Below are 22,382 nucleotides of genomic sequence, written 5' to 3' on the forward strand. Positions count from 1 at the left end.
AACATTTGGAGTCACTGCAGAATAATGGTTAAGAGATAATAGGCCGTAAGCTTAGGCTGACCGATACCCAGGCTCTGCTATTTCCCTCTACCCCATTGTTCCACATCTGTAAAAAGAGGGTAATGGTAGTACCTGGTTTGTAGGATTGTTTAAGGGATTAAAAGAGATGAAGATGTTACATGTAAAAAAAAATAGGTAATTTATAGTTAGCATTTTGGTGAACATTAATTTCTATTTTTGGGAACATTTTAGGACAAAGCTCCACTTTGTGAGACTGTATCTTTCCTATTAATATATAAAGAATCCGCAGTGCAAAATAGAAGTAACTTCATATGCTCTTCTGACAGTGCATTAATATGCGATTATTAATTTGCCTACACAGTATTATCAGGGAAAGATGCCTATCAATGTCACTGAGGCTTTCTGCATTACTCAGGATCCCAGTGGTTAGCAACCCAGTTGGTGCTGAAGGAAGTTCTGTTAGGGATGCACAGCCAGACTTCATTATCATCATTGTGAAGGGGTGCTGCTAAGCCTGTTGATATGGAACTGGTTTGTACAAATTGATCGGTAATTAAGAGTATGCACAACATTACAATATTTAGCTCAGAAGAGAGCTAAATAAATTCTCTCAAGGTATCTCAGAGGTACTGAAAATTTACAGAAAGAAGCAGTCAGTCTGGTTTAGTGAATTCACCTAAAGTTGCGGGGGATTATAAATGTATGATTAAATGGTATGTTTTAAAAGCAGTTACACATATCTACAGGCCACTGGAGAGGAGTCAGTATATTGTTCAAGAGTTTGACCTATGCTCCATCATAAGTGACTAGACATAGTTCCCAGTAACTGGGTCACCATGCTATACAGTAGAAAATTGACAGAACACTGTAAACCAGCTGTAGTAGAATCAGTTAGAATTGGGTTTATCTACTCTGCTTACTAGACTTACAAGTTGGGGCAATGAACCAATACTTTCTGAGCCTCAACTTATATGTCAAATGAATTAAGAGTACTTAGCTCTCATAATTATGAAGAATATATATATTTTTGCTTTCTTTTAGGGCCAAACCCACAGCATATGGAGGTTCCCAGGCTACGGGTCCAATCGCAGCTACAGCTGTGGGCCTATGCCACAGGCATAGCAATGCAGTATCCAAGCTGCATCTGCAGCCTACACCACAGCTCATGGCAATGCTGGCTCCTTAACCCACTGAGCAGGGCCAGGGATTGAACCCGCAACCTCATGGTTCCTAGTTGGATTCATTTCTGCTGCACCACGATGAGAACTCCAAGAATATTAAGTACAAAATGCTTAGCCCAGTGGCTAATACATAGTAAGTTACAATTCATAGCTATTTTATTAATAGTATTCTTAATATTACTAGTACTTAGAGAATCATTTATTGTCTTCCTATTCCTATTTATTCTAAGGCAAGGTGAAGTTAATATGACTTGAAATATGAAGGGAAAGATTATATATATTATAATCTATCCTGAAGTTCCTATTATGGTGCAGCAGAAACAAAATCTGACTAGTATCCATGAGCATACAGGTTCAATCCCTGGCCTCACTCAGTTTGATGTTGCCATGAGGTGTGGTATAGGTCTCAGACACAGCTTATCCTGTGTTGCTGTGGCTGTATATAGGCCAGCAGCTGTAGCTTCAATTTGACCTCTAGCCTGGGAGCTTCCATATGCCATGGATGTGGCCCTAAAGAAAGGGGGGGGGGAATAAAAAATTTTATCCTGGCACCAATGAATTATAAATATATATATATTTCATACATTATCACTTTAAAAATTTTATTAACATACAGTTGTCTTACAATGTTATGCCAATTTCTGCTGTACAGCAAAGTGTCTCAGTCATACATGTATTATACATTCTTTTTTATATTCTTTCCATCATGGTCTATCCCAGAACATTGGATATAGTCCCCTGTGCTATTCAGTAGGACCTTGTTGTTTATATTTTCTAAATGTAATAGTTTGCATCTACTAACCCCAAACTCCCAGTCCATTCCACTACTTCTCCTTTGCCCCTTGGCAACCACAATTCTTTCTCCATGTCTGTGAGTCTGCCTCTGTTCTATAGCTAGGTTCATTTCTACCATATTTTAGATTCCGTGTGTAAGTGATATTATATGGTATTTGTCTTTCCACTTATGACTTAGTATGCCCTCTAGTTGCATCCATGTTGCTGCAAATGGCATTGTTTCATTCTTTTTAATGGCCACTATTCTATTGCATATATGTACCATATCTTAATCCATTCATCTTTTGATGGCCATTTAGGTTGTTTCTGTATCTTGGCTATTGTGAATAATGCTGGTATGAACATAGGGGTGCATGTATCTTTTGGAATTATAGTTTTGTCTGGATATATTCCCAGGAGTGGGATTGCTGGATCATATGATATTTTTATTTTTTTGAGGTACCTCCATACTATTTTCCATTGTGGTTGCACCAACTTATATTACCATCAACAGCATAGGAGTGTTCCCTTTTCTCCACACCCTTTCCTCTGTTTGTTATTTGTGGACTTTTTAGTGATGGCCACATTATATCACTCTTAAAAAGAATTTTACTAAAACATAATTTGTGTAACATAAAACTTAACCCATTTAAAATGTGCCATTTAATGTTTAAGTTATGCAATCACCAACCCAATTTGTAATTTTAGGACATTTCCTCATATCAGAAAGACAACCTATACCTATTATTTGTCGCTTCCCATTCTCCCCTGGCAACTACTAATCTACATTCTGCCTACAGAATTGTCTACTCTGAACATTTTGTATAAAGAGAATCATTAACATACAGTCTTTTGTGATTGAATTCTGTCACTTAGGATAATCCATAGGCTTCTTTCACTTAGTCTCATCCATTATCAATACCTTATTATTTTTTATTGCTGAATAATATTCCATTGCATGACTATCACATTGTTTATCCACTTATCAGCTAACAGATATATAGGTTATTTCCATTTTTGACTATTAATAATGCTGCTATGAACATTCAGGCACACATTTTTTGAAGTGTATTTTTCCAGTTCCTTTAGGTTTATGTTGTAGGGGTAGACTTGATGGGTCATATGTTAGCTCTACATTTAACCTTTTGATAAGGTGCCAGACTCTTTCTAAAGCAGCTGCACTATTTTGCATTCCTCTTAGCAAAATGCAATTATCAATTTTAATTAACATGGACGCCACTTTGAACACTACCTTTGAAATTCATGATGAATAAAGAACCTGACATTTAGATAACTTAAGGATATTACCCATGGCTGTCTCAAAGGATAAGGTGAGAGCAGATGACAGGACCCAAGAAACAGGTCTAACTGGCTCCAAGGTCTGTGCTTTCTCTGCAGCCATAACAAGTCTACAAGGGACACTGAGTGGTTGTTTCATTAAGAATCTCTGAATTCTCTGTTTCAGGTATACCTTGTTTTCCATGATTTATGTTCTACATCTTAAAAGGTCCTAGTGAAAAATGCACTCATGGAAAGACCTAAGTAGAAAATGGACATTCACACACGTTTAATCAATTTTATATAAACCGATTCCAAAGTAAAAGCAAGTGCATTTATCATTCCTAGGGCTGCATCATTCACTATTTAATACAAAACAATATCCCTGGCCACTCTTTTCTATGGATCCAGTGAAGCTGAAGTATTCTGAGTCCTGCCTTGCCTGCGACCTACTCTGTCCACGTTTATACCACAAGAGTTAGTTTGAGCCAAGGTATATGGAAGTAAGCCAAGAGAGTAGTTTCTTGATGCTACAGTTCTGAGGGCTAATATCAAATATGATCTAAGTACAGAAAATATGAAATTGCCATGCTGATTAAATATAAAAGCCATTATCCAAAGGCTTTTGAAAAAGAGGACAACCCGTTATATTACTTTTAAAGAAGTATTTTGAATAGATGTTTTGAGGTCCCTTTTTCTAAGAGTGCTTTTCACCTTTCTCCATACTTTGTAAAGTTTTTTGAGGTGCTTCCTAAAATACATGTTATATCTATCATCTTAGTGTTTTGTGATGATTGGAGATTGGGTTAGGGTTGACCTGAGCTCTGCCAAATCATGTCCTTTGCCCAGGAATTTAAAACTGGATCCCAGGGGGAATTCCCATTGTGGCTCAGTGAGTTAAGAACCTGAATAGTATCCATGAGGATGCGGGTTTGATCCCTAGCCTTGCTCAACTTAAGGATCCAGCGTTGCTTGCAAGCTGCAGTGTAGGTTGAGAGGTGGCTCAGATTTGGCGTTGCTGTGGTATAAGCCAGCACCTGCAGCTCTGATTTCTGCCCCTAGCCCAGGAACTTGCATATGCCACAAGTGCAGCCCTAAAAAGAAGGAACTGAATCCAAGGTATCCCAGCTGTTATTTGGGATAAATTTTACCAATTAGGAATTATGGCATAACCATCTTTTACTATGTTGACTCAGTACAGAAAAATAGTAAAAATAAAGTACAATATCGGGAAAGATGGAAGGAGGGAGGGATATTCTAGTTCTTCTTGAAACCAACTCTGATATCTTTGATGTCCAAGAAACACTGCTGACTTTATTTCTTCTATATTTTCTCCTATTACTTGCTATTTTCTAAAAGCACTAATGATGTAAGTTCCTTAGAGCCACAAAAAAAAAGGGAAACAGTGTTTTTCTTATATTCTTTCCCTTTGCTGATAGAAATAGTACTTGTACACATACAAGGTCATAATTCTACTATATTCACTAACGTTAACAGAGAAATCATTTAGGAAGGGTGTGCTTTTGGTTTATATATTATGTTAACTAAGGGAAGTGGCTACAGAATAGGCCAGGAACCTTGTATTCAACATTAGGAATTTTTTTTTAACTTATTTGGATGTCGTGGTGACTTGTGTCATCTGAACATAAATTTTATTTTGCAACAGCAAAGCCCTAACTTTTTGAAAGCCTGTTTCTCTTTTACCCAGAAAAACACATTTCCCATGGCCTAACAAAAAACAAGAAAATCTCTCAAGAAGCATGATATTAAAGGTTTACATTCCCAAAGCTATCATTCTTCTTTGGACTCAAATGATATTAAATGATGTGAATTATCCATATTTGAAATTCACTTACTTTCTAATGATACACTCTATATAATTTTATATACTTTTCCCTCATTTTTTGCTAAAAATATCACAAAAGGAAACCTCAAAAATACAGCAGTTTGATTTTAAGGGAAAGGGGAGGGGTCTTGATTTAAAAAGCAACTGGAAGAACTTTCTGCAGATGTAACTAATTATAGTGATGGAAAGTTTCTTTTACGTAAATATATATCTGCTGAGTTTGAAATCTGATTTACTTTTTTAATTGCAGTATAATTGACTTACATTATTATATTAGTTTCAGGTGTATGAGAGTGATTTGATATTTTTAAACATTACAAAATGATCACCACATCAAAGTTACTGTAATATTTTGACCGTATTCCCCATGTTGTACATTACAGCCCTGTGGCTTGTATAACTGGAAGTTTGTACTGAATCCCCTTCACTTATTTTGCCCATCCCCCTTCTCTCTGGAAACCATCAGTTTGTTTTCTATATCTGTGAGTCTGTTTGTATTTTGTTGTGTTTGTTCATTTGTTTTTTAGATTCCACATAAATAAAATCACATGGTAATTGTCTTTCTCTGTCTGACATATTTCACTTACATAATAACACTCTATGCCCAGCCACGTTGTTGCAAATGGCAAGATTTCATTCTTTATTTATGGCTGAGGAATATTTCACTGTATGTATGTTTACCACATCTCTTTAATCCATTCATATATCATTAGGCATGTAGGTTGCTTTCATATCCTGGATATTGTAAATAATGCTCCAATAAGCATAGTGTGCATATCAGACTTTGTTTTCCCTGGAAAAATACCCAGAAGTAAAATTGCTAGATCAAATGGTAGGTAGTTCTATTTTTAATTTTTTGAAGAAACTTCATACTGTTTTCCATAGTGGCTGAACCAATTTGCATTTCTATCAACAGTGCCCAAAAGTTTCCTTTTCTCCACAATAATCACCAACATGTTATTTTTTGATAATAGCCATGCTTGATGGAAGATAATATCTCATTATGGTTTTGATTTGCATCTCCCTGACGAATTAGTGATTTTTACTATTTTTTCATGTGTCTGTTGGTCATAGGTATGCTTTCTTTGGATAAGTGTCTATTCAGGTCCTCAGCCCTTTTTTTAATTGGATTGTTTGAAGTTTTTGATAGAGTTGTATAAGTTCCTTATATGTTTTGAATATTAATCCCTTATCAGACATATCATTTGCAAATATCTTCTCACATTCAGCAGACTGCGTTTTTGTTTTGTTGATGGTTTCCTTGGCTGTGCAAAAGTTTTTTAGTTTGATATAGTCCCATTTGTTTATGCTTTTGTTGTCCTTGCTTGAGGAGATAGATAAATGAAATTAGATCTATATAAAATATAAACTCTAAGACTGTTGTCAAAGAGTTTATTTTCTTCTAGGAGTTCTATGGTTTCAGGTCTTATGGTTAAGTCTTCAATTCATCTTGAGTTTCTTTTTGTTTATGGTGTAAGATGGTCTGGTTATATTCTTTTGCATGTTGTTGCCCAGTTTTCCCAATATTGTTTTTTGAAGAGACTCTTTTCTCTATCCTGTGTTCTTGCCCCCTTTGTCATAGATTAATTGGCAATATAAGCACAGGTTTATTTCTGGGCGCTCTCTTCAGTTCCATTGATCTACATGTCTATTTTTGTACTGGTACCATGCAGTTTTAATTACTATATCTTTGTAATATTGTTTGAAATTAGGGAATGGGATACCTCTAGCTTTATTCTTCTTCATGATTCTGTTGACTATTATGGGTATTATGGTTTTTTTGTAGATCCATACCAATTTCAGGATTATTTGTTCCAGTTTTGTAAAAAATGGCATGGATACTTTGATAGACATTGCACTGGACCTGTAGATTTCTTTGGTAATATGGACATTTTAACAATATCTCTCCAGTCCATGAGCATGGTTTTATCTTTACATTTATTTTTATCTTCTTTTTTCAGTGTGTTAGTTTTCAGGATATAGATTTTTCTCTTCCTTGGTTAAAATTATTCCCAGGTATTTTATTTTTTTTGATTCAATGGTCATGTAATTTTTCCCCTTAATTTCTGATATTTCATTAGTAGTATATAGAAATGCAACAGATTTCTATATATTGATTTTGTATCCTGCCACCTTATTGATTTAACTTATTCAAATAGTTTTTTGGTAGAGTCTAGGTTTTCTATATATAATTATCATGCCATCTGCAAATCAAGTTTTACTCCTTCCTTTCCAATTTGGATGCCTTTTATCACTCTCTTGTATGTGGCTAGGACTTTTAGTACTATGTTGAATACAAGTGAGTGTTGGAGTTTCCATTGTGGCTCAGTGGATTAAGGACTTCATCCTTCTGTGAGGATGAAGGTTCGGTCACTGGACTGGTTTAGTGAGTTAAGGATCCAGTGTTGCTGCAAGCTGCAGTTCTGATGTGGTGTGGCTTTGGCTGTGGTGTTGGATTCAGCTGCAGCTCTTATTTGACCCATAGTCCAGGAACTTCCATATGCTGCAGGTGTAGCCATTTAAAAAAAAAAGTGAGTGTGGGTATCCTTGATTTGTTCTGGATCTTATAGGAGAAGCTTTCAGCTTTCACTACTGAGTATAATGTTAGTTGTGGGTTTTGTCATATAAGGCCTTTATTATGTTGAGGTATGTTCCTTCTGCTTTGAGAAGTTTTGCCATCAATGGATGTTGAATTTTGTCAAAGGCTTTTGAGAAGTTTTATTGTAAATTGATGTCGAATTTTGTCAAAGGCTTTTTCTGCATCTATTGATATGATATGATTTTTATCCTTTATTTTGTCAATGTGTATGACACTGGCTAATTTGTGGATGTTGAATCATCCTTGCATCTCTGGAATTTCATTTAATCATGGTATATAGTCCCTTTAATATCTTTTTAATTTGGCTTGCTAATATTTTGTTGAGGATTTTTACATTCATGTTGATCAGGACACTGGCCTGTAATTTTCTTCTTTTTTTGTGGTGTTTTTATCTGGTTTTGGTATCAAAGTAATGCTGGCTGCATAGAATGAGTTTGAAATTGTTCCTTCTTCACTTTTGGGGGAATAGTTTGAGAATAGGTATTAACTGTTAAATTTTTGAGAGAATTCCCCTATGAAGCCTTTGATCCTGGACTTCTGTCTGCTGGGAGTTTTTTGATTACTGAATTAATTTTGTTACTAGTAATTGGTCAGTTCAGATTTTCTCTTTCTTCCTGATTCTGTCTTGGAAAACTATGTTTCTAGGGAATTTATTTGTTTCTTTAGATTATCCAATTTGTTGGCATGTACTTATTGGCATGTACTTGTAATTTCTTATGATTATATTTCTGAGGTATCTGTTGTAACTTATTTCATTTGAGTCTGACCAAAGCTTTATCAGTTTTATCTTTTCAAAGAACCAGCTCTTGGTTTCATTGATCTTTTCTATTGATTTTTTTTTTTTGGTCTCTATTTCATTTATATCTAGTCAGATATTTATTCCCTTCCTTCTACTAACTTTTGCCTTTCCCCTTTAGATCCTTTAGATGTAATGCTAGATTACTTGAAGGTTTTTTTTTTTAATTTTTTTGAGATAGGCCTATAATGTTACGAACCTCCCTCTTAGAATTGCTTTAGTGTATCCCATAGATTTTGAAAAGTGTTTTCATTTTTGTGTCATTTTGTTTGTTTGTTTTCCTCTTAGGTTTCTTTGACATTTTGATTTTTTAGTACTATGTTGTTTAGTCTCCATGTGGTTTTTTTTTTTTTTTTTCCCTCCAGTTTTCTTCTTGTAATTGGTTTCTAGTTAAATACCTTTTGTGGTCAGACAAGATGCTTGATACAATGCCAGTTTTACGTCAATAAATTTATTTTGTGGCCTAGCATGTGATCTATCTTGGAGAAGTTCCATACACATTTGAAAAGAATGTATATTTTACAGTTTGGAAATGAAATATTCTTTATGTATTAAGTCTTATCTGATCAAATGCATCATTCAAGGCCAGTGTTTCCTTACTGATTTTCTGTCTGAGTGATGTATACATTGTGGAATGTCCTTTATCTATCAGTGTTTCAGGACTTTGTTCTCTAAGTCTGTTTTGTCTGATAGGATTGTTGCTACTCCCAGCTTTCTTTGTTTCCATTTGCATGGGATATCCTTTTCCATCCCTTCACTTTCAGTCTGTGTACATCTTCATATTTGAAGTGAGTTTCTTCTAGGCAGCATATAGATAGGTCTTGACTTTTCTATTCATTCAGCCACCCTGTTTTTTGATTTGAGTATTTGGTTCATTGACATTTAAAATGATTCAAGATAGGTTGTACTTAATGACCATTTTGTTAACTGTTTGGGGGTTATTTCTGTCCTTCTTTTCCCTTCCTTTCTTCTTCCCTAGTCTTCCCCCCCCTTGTGGGTTTTGTTTTTGTTTTTTTGTTTGTTTGTTTGTTTTTTTAGTATTTGGATCCCTTTTAACTTTCTTTGGTATAATTATTGTAAGTTATTCTGTAGTTACCATGAGATAAATCTATGGATAGATCTATTTAGCAGTTTATTTCATGCATTATAAAAGCACTGCATTTTTACTCCCTCCCTCATTTTTATGTTTTGGATGTTGTATTTTATATATTTTTATTTTGTGTATCCTTTAACTACTCATTATATTATAGTAGATTTTATTACTTTTGTCTTAAAAGTTATACTAGCTTTTTAAATGGCTGATCTACTGTGTTTACTATGTATTTGCCTTTACCAGTGAGAATTTTTTCTTCCATACACTTTCTTATTTTTAGTTATACCCTTTTCTTTTTTTTTTTTTGCTTAAAGAAGACCCTTTAACATTTCTTTTAATGCTGCTTTAGTAGTGATGAACTGCATTAGTTTTTGTCTGTCTGGAGAAATCTCTCTCTCTCCTTCAATTATGAATGATAACCTTGCCAATTAGAGTATTCTTGGTTATAAGTTTTTTTTTTTGGATTCATCACTTAAATAAATTATACCACCCTTCTGGCCTGCAAAAGTTTCTGCTAAAAAAACCAGTAGATAGTCGTATAGGGTTTCCTTCTTATGTAACTATTGTTTTTCTTTTACTGCCTTTAAAATTCTCTTAACTTTTGAAATTTTAATTATGGTATTTCTTGTCCATCTCTTCAGGTTCATTTTTGTTTGGAACTTTCTGCTTCTTCTACCTGGATATCTCTTTCCTTCTCCAGGATAGGTTTTCAGGCATTATTTCTTTGAAAAAAATTGGTGCCCCTTTCTGTCTTTTCTCTTTCTAAGACCCCTATAATGTGAGTATTGCTACACCTGATGTCTCAGAAGTCCCTTAAACTCTGCTCATTTTTAAAATTCTTTTTTCCCCCTGTTCTGATTGGGGAGATTTCCTCTATTCTTCTAGGTCACTGATCTGTTCTTCTGAATCATCTAATCTACTGTTGGTTCTTCTAGTGTAGTTCTCATTTTAGTTATTGTATTCTTAAGCTCTGGTTCTTTTTTATGATTTTCTAATTCTTTTTGAAGTCCTCCTTGTGTTTCTCCTTTTTTTCTCCTAAGTTCAGTTAACATGTTCATAACTATTACTTTGAACTCTTAATCAGGTTATTTATCTCCATTGCAAAACCCTCTTTTCCCCAGGGTTTTGCCTTCTTTATTTGCAGCATATGCATATGATTCCTCATTTCATTTGACTTTCTTTGTTTCTATGAATTATGTAAAACAGATACCTCTCCTGGTCTTAAAGCTATGGCCTTATGTAAGAGTGTCCCCTGTGTTAGACTGTGTGCTGGTTGGCTGGACCTGGAGCAGATGTGGGGTGGAAGGGGGGGGGGGTCCCAGAATGTACCACACCAGGGCCATCCAGGTGTAATGATTGGAACTGGAGCAGGCTTGGGCTGAGGGCATCCTGGGGTGGGCCATGCCAAGGCTGCCTTGGGAGGACAGTGGTAGTTGATATGGACCAGGGACCTGGGATGTGCTAGGGTGGGATGTCTTGGCCCCAACCTGTGTGTCTGAAATAGGTCCCTACCTGTGATATCAAGGTGGAGGGAAACTCCCCAAATGGTGTTCTCTGTTGCCTCTAACTCTGGAGAGAGTTGCAGCAATTCCTGCTTATTTGGCAGATAGCTTGAGTTAGTAAGTGGATTTTTTTTTTTGCATATAGTATAGGTGCCCTTTAAACTGTTGGGTATTTTTTTTTTTTTTTTTTTTTTTTTTTTTTTTTTTTTTTTTTTTTTTTGGTGGTGGTGGTTTTGCTTGTTTTGTGAGCCCCTGGGCAGGTAAGTATGCATGTGAACCACTGAGTGATATCCCTCCCTATGCAGCTTGCTGTGTCAGGGATGGGGTTTTTGTCAATACCATGTCCCCATCTCTCCTACCCATCTCTATGTGGTCCCTCTATTGTTTGTTGTGCAGAAGCTATCCCATCAGCCCTCAGTTATTTTTCAGGAGGGAGTACTCTATATGTAGGTTTACATTCAGCATGTTTTTAGGAAGAGGTGAGTTCAGGGTCTTCCTATACTGCCATCTTGAACCAGAATTTTGCCTTTTATTTTGAAACACAGAATATATATTAAGATTGTCAGTTTAGTACTAAGTAAAATTCAAACAGAAATTTAATTGGAAAAAATCAAGTTAGAATGCTTATTTATTAAAGAACATTTTGAGGGATTGAAAGAAGGTGTGGGGATAAACATTTAGTTTCACTTTTACAAAGTCTCAACCAGGAATTGGTTTAAAAATATGTATTTGATATGAATTTTCTCTTCTCCATACTACTAAGTGTATAAGCTAATAAAACTAAAAAGAAAATACTATTTGTTTTGAGTTGAACTGAATCTGGTCCAACTTTAAGTCATCAAGGTTGTGTACTGCTTAATATAAAACACTATATGGGGAGAGAGAAACCTCTACAAAGTTTGGAAGTCCCCAAATTAAGACTCTGATTTTCAGTACATCGAGGGCATGGGTGAGCTACCATCCTTCTGTGCAAACTGAGGACAAGGAATATCATCAAGATTTCTAAAGCCCAGTGGATAGTGTCCAGATTCCTTAGGCACAACTTGGAAGCCATTTATGTCAGAGAGCTATGGATAAATGGGAACCAGTTGTCTGTCACTTACAGAAAATGTCCAGCCCAATTATCATTCTGGATTGGCAAATACTCAAAAACTTTCTTCTTGGTTGAGTCACTTTTCTCTTATTTAGGGAAATTCCAGAAGTAACTTCTCTTTTATCAACAGATCTTGACTTCCAAATAACCCTGGTGGGGGCTTGTTTCAGTGAGGCTTATTCAATTATAAGATACAAGAACGGAACTCATTGAAGCAATAAAGGAATTTATTGGCTCAAAAAATAAATGAGAACTCCCTAGGAACCAGTGCCATCCTTACACCCTTAGTTTCTTCCTCTGTTTTGTTTCATTTTCATCAGCCTATAGATATGATTTGTTATCCTGTGTCTTAAAGATACCTCCTTTGCCTGAAGTCTCATTTTTTCCATTTCCTTAACATACCTCCTTAAATTAATGGAGTGACTCCAACCCTACACTAAGATTGCTCTTGTCAGGGTTGCTTATGATTCTAAATCTAACATACTCCTCTTTCTTGGAATCACATATGTTAACCTCTCTACCATAAATGCCTCACCCTACTCCTCTATCTTGGCAGCTTTAGTTAAAATGGGACCATTTTCCTTCTTTGGAACACATGTTTTTTTCTCGGATTTCATGATATCCTAAACTGACTTTTTCACTGGTCACTGCATTTAGGTTTATTTTGATTTTTCATTTCATCTTTAAAATATTTTAATACTGCAGGCTTAATTCTTAGACTTGACTCCCTTATGTTATTTCATTTATTCTCGTTTATAAATACACATATAAATACTTAGATACTGAAAAAAAAATATATAGCTAGAATTCCACCCCTAATTTCTTCCTCTGTTTTGTTTCATTTTCATTAGCCTATAGATATTATTTGTTATCCTGAATATATATATGTGTATATATGTGTGTGTGTGTGTGTGTGTGTGTGTAATAGCTAGACTTCCACTGAAACTCCAGGCTTGCTAATCCATATGCCTATTTGATATTTCTACATGATTGTTTAATGAGCACTTCAAACTTAAGAAAAACAAAATATTTTATTTATCCTTACATTATCACAAATGGCTTAGTTGTCAATGTGATTCAAACAAAATATAAATCTTACTTGAAACCAACCTTTATTGAAGATTAAGAATTGATAGAAGAATAAAGCAGTACTAGATGCCACATTGATATCTGGAATGCCTCCATAGCATCATTAGGCAGCTTCCTAAATATTCTTTTCTAAGTAGATACATTGATACTTTGGTTTTGGAAAGACTGAGCACTACCTCCATTATTTAAAAGCTACTTAGGGAAGACATTGAGTTATGGGCAGTCAGTGTTTATACTTGCTGGTGTGACTGCCTTTCTATGCTCAGTGTAGTTATATTCTATAAATCCAGAAATTTCAGGTTTATAAATTAAAAAAAATTAGGTCTTTGATTCTTCACAGAAACTTGGGATTTTTATAAGAAAGATCTAAAAAATCGTTTAAGTTGAGCATGCCATGTGATGACAGTACTTGTGGTGGACTTTGTCCTGTATGACAGTGCACAGGGGACCATTCTCATTTAATCTTGTTTATTCTCATTCTTTGACACAAGATTGGGGAGGCTATTGATAATTGGTAGCACTGAATACAGTGGAGATAAACTGGTATCAGACTATCACTCATGAATTACTTGGCACAGTCTATCCTTATGCACTGCACGCTGACTAAAAGAAGTAAACTTTGCTATAAAATTTGGTTGTGATGATTGTTGTACAACTCTAAATGTAATAAAATTCATTGAGTAATTTAAAAAGTAGAAAAAGAAAATAAACTTTGGGTAGAATAGAAAATTGGAAGGACATTCTAAAGAAGGATTTTTTTTTTTTTTTTTTGCTTCATAACTTACCTGCCTCAGCCTCCAGCCACCACTTTGTATTAGAAATATTGTGTTTAAAAAAGGAAATTCAGCCATGTAAATTTAAAGGTCGAGTTGGCTTTATTCAACTATTCATGAATGAAGCAGAATCTCAAATAGTACACAGAAAGGCACTCTGAGGAGCTGTACAAAATGGAAGGTTTTTATTGAAACAAAGTGGCACAAGATCATTATTAGCAAAAGAAAGGATTGTTTCAGGCAAGGTTACCTTACTAGTGCTGATCAAAAAATTCCAGAAATTCCACTCGGGAGAGGGCAAAACTGCAATTAAGTCTTGGTTTGCTTGCTATCCTGGGGGCAAGTGGTTCCACTTGGGTCTGTAGTTACTTTCTCTTCTTCTTCTTTTTGCTTTCTTAAGGCTGCACCCATGGCATATGGAGGTTCCCACGTTAGGGGTCGAATTTGAGCTGTAGCTGCTAGCCTACACCACAGCAACAGCAACGCAGGATCCAAGCCACCTCTGTGACCTACACTACAGCTCACAGCAACGCCGGATCCCTAACCCACTGAGAGAGGCCAGGGATCGAACCTGCAATCTCATGGTTACTAGTCAGACTTGTTGCCACTGTGACACAATGGGAACTCCAGTTTTTTTCTCTTCTTCTTTTTTTAATCCCCCTCTTTATCAAATTCTCTTCCTGAGAGATGTGATAAAAAATTTGAGGCATTAGCATCATTCTTACCTATCACACAGTAGTTTTCCCAGCTTTGTTGATCTTTGTTGTATGCACAGAGCATGGTTTTTTCCTTAATTCCTGTGACATTCACAGGTCAAATATAATCCTTAGATGGGTCATTCTTTGTTTCTTTTCTGATGGTTCTTAGGGAGATCATTTGCTTAGTGGTTGAAAGCTGAGAACATGCAGCTAAAACTTCTTAGAGAATAAAATGTACCACAGAGATGATAAGAGAGAAAATTCCCAATGTTTGGAGCACACTTTGAAGTCATGGTCCCCAAGACCCAAACTATCAAAGAAAGCCCTCATTAAAAGAAGGCTTTGAAGCCAAGGGGCTTGCTCAGTGATTTTACATAACTGATTTTCAACTCCCTTAGAAGTGTTCATTCAGGTACAGCAGGTAGTATTGGCCACAGGGCAGATACCTCTTTGCCCAACTAAAAGATAATCAAGGTCTATCCTGTTAGCAAGTATAACCTTGGCCAGAGTATCTAAGAATTTTTGCTGGGCAGGTAATGGCTTAGCAATGGAATCTGCAAGTATCCTCAAGAGTTAAGGAGAGGTTTCTGGTCGTATTCTCATTTGTATTTTTTCCTAACCAGAAAACAGATCTATTCATAGGGATTGTTACATACCCAATTCAATCCAAGAGTCTGTCAGTGAATATGAGGAGAAAAACTCCTAGCCTGAAATAAAGTCATCCTAATTGCCTTGTAAAGATAGGGGCTGCTGGTGAGATCTCTGCTTAGGTGGGGGCAAGTCTGCTCCATCCAGACGGTTACAGAATGATCAAAATCTTTGACAAATCCAGCAAACCAGAAAGTTACCCCTACAGAATGACCTAGAAGATACAGTTGAGGGAGTTATCCTTTCAGGTCAATGCCAGAGTAAAGGAAAGAAAAAGTAGAAAGGTTTCATCTTTATGAAGTCCTATTAATTTGTTGTCTTGGGTAGAAGCTGTCTACCTTGATGTCAGCTACTCCTCTTCCTCATCAATTTGATTCAGAGTTCTCCAGCATTTGTATAGGACTAGATGTCACATGGGTTCTTCTTTAGTTATAAGATGCATTTCCAAGGTTTAAATCTCTCTCAAATTTGACCACCATTTTGGTAGTGAGAAGAACCTGGTAGGTTCCTTCTAAGGAGATTGAAGGGCAGTCTTTGTTCTCAGTGATTCCAAATCAGAAAGGTGGGAGGAAATTGGAAGTATTAGTTTGGTGATTTGTAGCCAGAAATCTGATTAAATTGGAAGAATTCAGGATCCATTCTATTGACCTTGACTGATGATTGAAGGTGATAGGAACAGAGAGTTCCAAGAAGTTTGCAAGTTTTCATTAAGGCCCATATAATTTGCCCAGTGAAGTGTGTGCCTAGATCACTAGATATTGTAAAAGGTATAGCTAAAATTGAAGACATATTTTTCTAATAGTTTCTTTGCCATGGTGTGGGAATCTGCCTCAGAGCAGGGGAAGAATTTAAGCCATTCTGAAAACATTTATGCAATAACAAGAGTGTATTAATAACTCATGCTAAATGGCAGTTGAATGAAGTATTTAAAGGGTCCAGAGTAGGGAGGTCGGAGGCCTCTAGGGACAAAAATAGTTTTACTTTAATGCACTTTGGTGGGTGAAGGAATGCGAAGACTGAAAATGGGGTTTTTCAGGGAGCTGGGAAAGACCCAAGTTGGCTGTTAGGGTTCCTAGAACTCTGTATAATTTAGTCATTGTTTACCCATCTTAATTTCTCTGAGCCAGGAGTAGATTGTTGGCATGTTATAAGGACATCAAGATGGCAAAAATATGGCAATGGGGAGTTATTTTTAGTAGAAGCAGAATGGAATTCATCCAAATGTGCCACAATCTTTATAGATTCTATTGCTGCTCTTTTTGCATGAAAGACATTTAGGGCATTTTCCTGATATTAAGGTTCAGCTCTTTTGGTGTGAACCTTAATTTTGATGACAGCAATTTCATGTGACATAGTTTTGAGGAAAACTTAGCTTTTTTTAAAAATGTCAATGGTGCTATATTTCAGTCATCAAAGACCCAATAAACACAATTATTTTGATAAAACACAGAATTCGTTTTCTTGGCATATTACTTTATGAAAGATTTTCTTTACTTTTTAATCTCTTACCAAGAGAAGATCACCTTATCTCATAAAGCTTTGTTCTTTTAGCAAATGAAAGAAAGTTAAATTCTGGTTTTACATAAGTACGCTATTGATATTAAAGCTGTCTTAAAATGCCCACAGTAACAATTCAGGTTTAGTCAACTTGATTAGACAAGATTCCTTCTCTTTTTCTTTTTTCCCAAATTTTTGTCCATAGTTTGTCCTTTATTTTCTTCCTTCCTATTCTAAAATAATTAAAAGTTTTAGTTGAGATGAAATTACTCCTCATTCCCTTTAACAAGAACTTATCTCCATACCTCATTTCTTTTCTTAACCAAAAAAAACATATCCTGCTTTTCTGGCATACAAAGTTGTTTACCTTATTTCTAGTAGCTTTAATATATATATATAAATTAGAATTTTTAAACCTTATGTTATAGGCTTCAAGTTCTTTTTAAGGAGATTAAACCCCAAAGCCTTGGGCCATACTCATTTTAATGCCCTTTTCCCCACCTTGACCCACCTGGGCTGCTCACTCGCTGCTAGAGAAAGGAAGGTTGCCCATTCCTCACTATATAACCTGTTCCCCGTGCACATCAGGTATCTTCCCCAAGACCAATCAGAAGATCAAGTTGGATCTCCACTCAGGTCTGCATTGTGGGATATAAAGACTATTGCAGAGTGAGTCGGGCCCTTTTTTAACTTCTGCACACATGAGTTCTCTCTCCCCCTCTCTGAGAATGATGTACTTTTGCTTTGACAAATTTGTAAAATGTGTACTGTTCCGATGCTTTGCTCCAGCGAGGCAGGGTCCGAGGAAATTGACTGTGTCATTTGGAAACCTTAATGCCTTAAACCAACAACTGTGAACCACATGTCATTATTTTTTTTAGATTGGCAAATTTATTAATCTCTGGAAGTGTGCTTCTTCAAAGTATAATCATTCAGTATAACACAAAACATGTTTACTAATAGACCCAGATGTATCTTTATTTTTTTTGCAATAGGTAGCCAAAAGGTGTTAAATCTATGATCAGTAATAAATATTTCATTATTTGAAAATGACTATTTAGTAAATTTCTATCATATAATTTAACTTAGTAGCTACAATGTACTAGTTACTTTGGTAACTGATTTTCGTTACCAGAAAGATTTTGGAAGCTGTTTTTGAGTACACATACCATTAAATATAATTGTTACCAAGCAGTTTTATCTATAAACTCTTATCCTACTTACACCTAAATCATTTACTCCCAACAATCTAGATTATTCACAAAAACTTGAGACAGTAGACAAAATTAGCCATCATTCTAAATTGTTATTATTTGACAAATTTTACAATGGATAATATAAATGTGATTAGTAAACCAGGTAGAATAAAAGTTTATCTGCATTATAATCAATGTTGATAACTTTGACATGTGTTTTTTTTTTTTTTTTTTTTTTTTTGTCTTTTTGCTATTTCTTGGGCCGCTCCCGCGGTATATGGAGGTTCCCAGGCTAGGGGTCGAATCGGAGCTGTAGCCATCAGCCTACGCCAGAGCCACAGCAACGTGGGATCCGAGCCGCGTCTGCAACCTACACCACAGCTCACAGCAACGCAGATCCTTAACCCACTGACCGAACCCACAACCTCATGGTTCCTAGTCAGATTCGTTAACCACTGAGCCACGACGGGAACTCCTGACATGTTTTTAATTAAACCAATGAACTTGAGTTATTGAAGATTTTCCCAGATCATGTGAACTTTAAGAACATTTGGATTAGTTTTCTGTTATAGTTCTGAGAATTTTAGAATGATCAGTCCTTACAAGAGCTTGCCTTCAAATCAACTAAATAAAGCTTTTTCTACAAATTAATTTTGGCAATAGTCTGGAGGTAGAAAAACATCGCATGTCTACAACATGCATATATGGACACACATACAAACATGTAGGTAGACCCAGAGACTTTGCAGTTACTAATATTTGTGGAGATGTGTAAGACTTCTCATTAGCCCAATTTCTAAATATCTCTTTTATTTTTGTCTTCTAATGAGAAACTTCTCCCCAAAGTTGGCATTTAAAGAATTGCTATTAGGTTCTACAGAAGATGGGGTTGGGAAATCTATATCACAAAAGTACAGGTGAATTGCCGAACAACTCTGTTTCCTCTGTCTTTGCCTTTTCAAGCACTATGAGAAAAATAGGTGAGGTTCGATGGACTGGCAAAAAAAAAAAAAAAAAAAAAAAAAAAAAAGGTGGGGGGTACAGGTGAACTTTGAACTTCTATGGTATGCAAAGATTTGTAAGACAGTTTCCAGTTCCTCAAATAGTTGGATTTTAGCTTTTGTTTTAGGTACCTTTTTTCTTCTTTTTAACTTTTTGTTAGCCTTTGAAATCTTTCAATAATGTATTTTGGAGGCTTCTGCATACTAATTAAAATAAGTATCCCATTCTATTTGTTAGTATTCTGTTTGATTGGACGCTCTTGCTTTTATGTGCATTTCTTAAATCTTACATTTGGAATAGTTGCCATAATGGCCATTGTAATTTTTGTGAGGGCTGGCAGCATTTTGGTTGGTCCCCAGCTGCAAGTAGCGTTCAACCTGTCTAGCCACATCTAGCTGCATATGGGGTGCAACTTACAGTTCTGTTCGTCCATATTTTGGAGACTGCAACCTGACAGCTACCAAACCAAGCTCTCAGGAAACAAAACAAGCTTAGTAAGATAATGCCATTTTTGTAAGTGTCTACAGCCTCTGTGATCACAGTCTTCAGACAGAAAATAAGAAAGTGTGTAGGAAGGTGGCACTCTCAACTCTTTGGATATAAAGAATCCCCTTTAAAAATTTTTTTATTCACCTAAGGCCTCTCACTGGACCCAATTCAGCCTAAATCAGACCCAGTCTAGTTTTAAAATTAGACCTAGTCCAGTCCCAGACCCAGTCCAGTTTCTAAGTCAGAACCAGTCCCACTCTAGCTTGTAAACATCAACAGTTCCCAGCAGGGAATCTGGGGAAGCATCCAAACAAATGTGAAACTGCAGACTAAACTAATAGCTATTCCCAGTGTGGAATCTTGGGACAGAACCCAAGAGCTGGGACTTACTCCACTCAAAAACCTAGAAGCTGTGTTTAATGGCTGATTTTCTGTCCTGGAATTAAGTGGCTGCTCCTTGGGCCTATAGTTTCTTTCTTTTTCTTTTTTTCTTTTTGTAACATTGCAAAACATGGACTATGCAAGTTAGAAATTATTTGTTGTAAAGTTTTATTATATATTTGGTGATTTGCTCATTTACTTATTATGCCTTTCTGCCTAACATTTCATTGGCTTTTTCATTTTACAAAAACATCTGGTGATCCAATGTAGTGGTTTTAAAGATAAGATATGAGATAAGAGAATAAGATTCTGGTTTTATATGTTCATAGAATCTTATGAGTCATGTCTCTGTACTAGTGCAACAAGGAGTACAACATAAGTCCTTTATGATGAAAGCAAAAGCCACTTATCAATAGGTGTTTACTGACTGGTCATCCAAAATGTCACATTGCACTTTGTGACAAAAAATTGACAGATCGATCAATGACTTCTATAGGACTGAAGAGACACTCATTACAAATCCCAGTTATTTGACAAGTAAAGGTGCTGATTATTTTAAATGGTTATTGGAACCTCAACATGGAGTAAAACTTTTGTTTAAAGAAAATCTTGGGAGTTCCTGTTGTAGCTCAGTGGGTTACATACCTGACTAGTATCCATGAAGACTCAGGTTTGATCCCTGGCCTCATTTAGTGGGTTAAGGATCTGGAGTCACTGTGAGCTGTGGTAAAAATCTTAGATGTGGCTCAGATCCCACGTGGCTGTGGCTGGCAGCTGCAGCTCTGATTCAACTCCTAGCCTGGGAACTTCCACATGTTGCAGGTGCAGCCATAAAAAGGAAAGAGAAAAAAAAAAATGTCTCAGAAAAAGGGCTTAGGAAGCATGGTATTTAGTAGCAGAAGTGGAACTGATTTCTCAGAAAAGGAAAAGTCATGCTGTTGGTGATAATCTGCTTAATGGTAGTTGTAAAATTTTATATGGAGTGAAATGCTAGGGAAAGATGCAGTAGAAGCAATTGAGAAGGTTCCACTATTACGCATAATGTTATGTCAAGTCACAAAAGGCTAAAGAGATTTTTTGTAATCCACTGATAAAAGATGCATTTTATATTCAGGTTGATGAGTCAGAAGGTTTTTACCAATAATTGTCATGTTGCAGTATTTGTAAGATTTATAATATGATAGTGAAATTCAGTAACTTTTCTGCTGAAGAGAGTTGCCTGATATTACTAACCTAAGATTTACTTAATTTTGTCTTTTATCTGGAAACAAAAGGCCTGTTTTGAAGAATCTATAGTTGGTTCAGTGCTGATGGTGGCCCATCAATACTGGTTCCATAAAAGGTTTGCCTCTATAGTTTTAAAAAAAAAAAAATTCCAATGCAATCACAACATTTTGTTTCTTTCAGAGTGCTCATGTGAAAACTCTTAGAGATGAAATAGAGTTCTAGATAGTACAGAATTAACTTTATTAAATGGTAAGCTTTATTAATTTTCTTATCACTCATTAGTTACAAACTAGAGACCTAGACTAAATGTCCTGGCATGACAGGAATTTGTCTTCGTAGAGGCAGAGCTATGACAGATAAATTGTGGAAGGATTTTCCAAAAAATAGGTTAGATTTTGCAGAATGCTTTGAAGATGAAAAATGGCTCTACAAACCAGACTACTCAGTAAACACTTTTCATCATATGTATCATTTGCCAGGTCTCCGCAAGGCCTTGGAGAAATGTTTTCACCTCAAGTGGCAGTGTTCTGTTCTTTCCCTTAAAAGAAAACTAGTAATAGCCATAGGAACAGGTATGAGATGTTTTCTTTTCTTTTTCTTTTAAAGGGCCATTCCTGTGGCTTATGGAAATTCTCAGGACAGGGGTCAAATCTATCAGAGCTATGGCTGCAGACCTATACCACAGCCACAGCAACGCTGATCCCCTACCCGCTGAGCAAGGCTGGGAATCAAATCCACATCCTCATAGATACTAATCACTAAACAGGTTCATTACCACTGAGCCAGGACAGGAATTCCCTGAGATGTTTTCTTATTGTGGTTTTGATTTGCATTCCTCTGATTACTGAGGTTTAGCATCTTTCCATTTACCTATTGGCCCTTTGTATGAGCTCCTTAGTGAAATGTGTAGTCAAGTCTAGTTTATTTTTTAATCAGGTTATTTAAGTTTTAAGAGTTCCTATGTGAAATAAACAAGTCCCCAAAGACTGCATACTCTACTTATATATTCTATTCTAAAATGGTTAAACTCAGAATCAGGGTGGAATTACGGTTGCCAGGGGCTGGGAGGGGAGGAAGAAGAAATTGGGAGATATAATCAGCAGGCATAAAGTCTCCACTATGCAAAATGAGTAAGTTCTAGACATCTACTGAAAAACATTATCTCTATAGTCAATACTGTATTTTTAAAACTTAAAAAA

General features: G+C 35.9%; 1 protein-coding gene across 18 annotated transcripts in view; it reads left to right on the top strand.

Annotated features, from left to right (window-relative positions):
- Positions 1 to 22,382, top strand: part of CHODL (chondrolectin) — a 414,807-nt gene that overhangs the window by 311,257 nt on the left and 81,168 nt on the right. For 2 of the 18 annotated variants that reach the window (XM_084991758.1, XM_084991751.1), the window contains one exon: positions 21,663 to 21,755. The exons of the other annotated variants lie outside the window; for them this stretch is intronic. The gene's annotated coding sequence lies outside the window, so the exon portion shown is untranslated. Of the gene's footprint in view, positions 1 to 21,662; positions 21,756 to 22,382 lie in introns of those variants that run through there. 18 annotated transcript variants of the gene reach the window in all.

This window comes from Sus scrofa, chromosome 13 (genome assembly GCF_054392235.1).
Source record: "Sus scrofa isolate SSC_HxYL_T2T_F1_AM1 chromosome 13, Sscrofa_HxYL_maternal_Yorkshire_Landrace_v2.0, whole genome shotgun sequence".
Lineage (NCBI taxonomy): Eukaryota > Metazoa > Chordata > Mammalia > Artiodactyla > Suidae > Sus > Sus scrofa.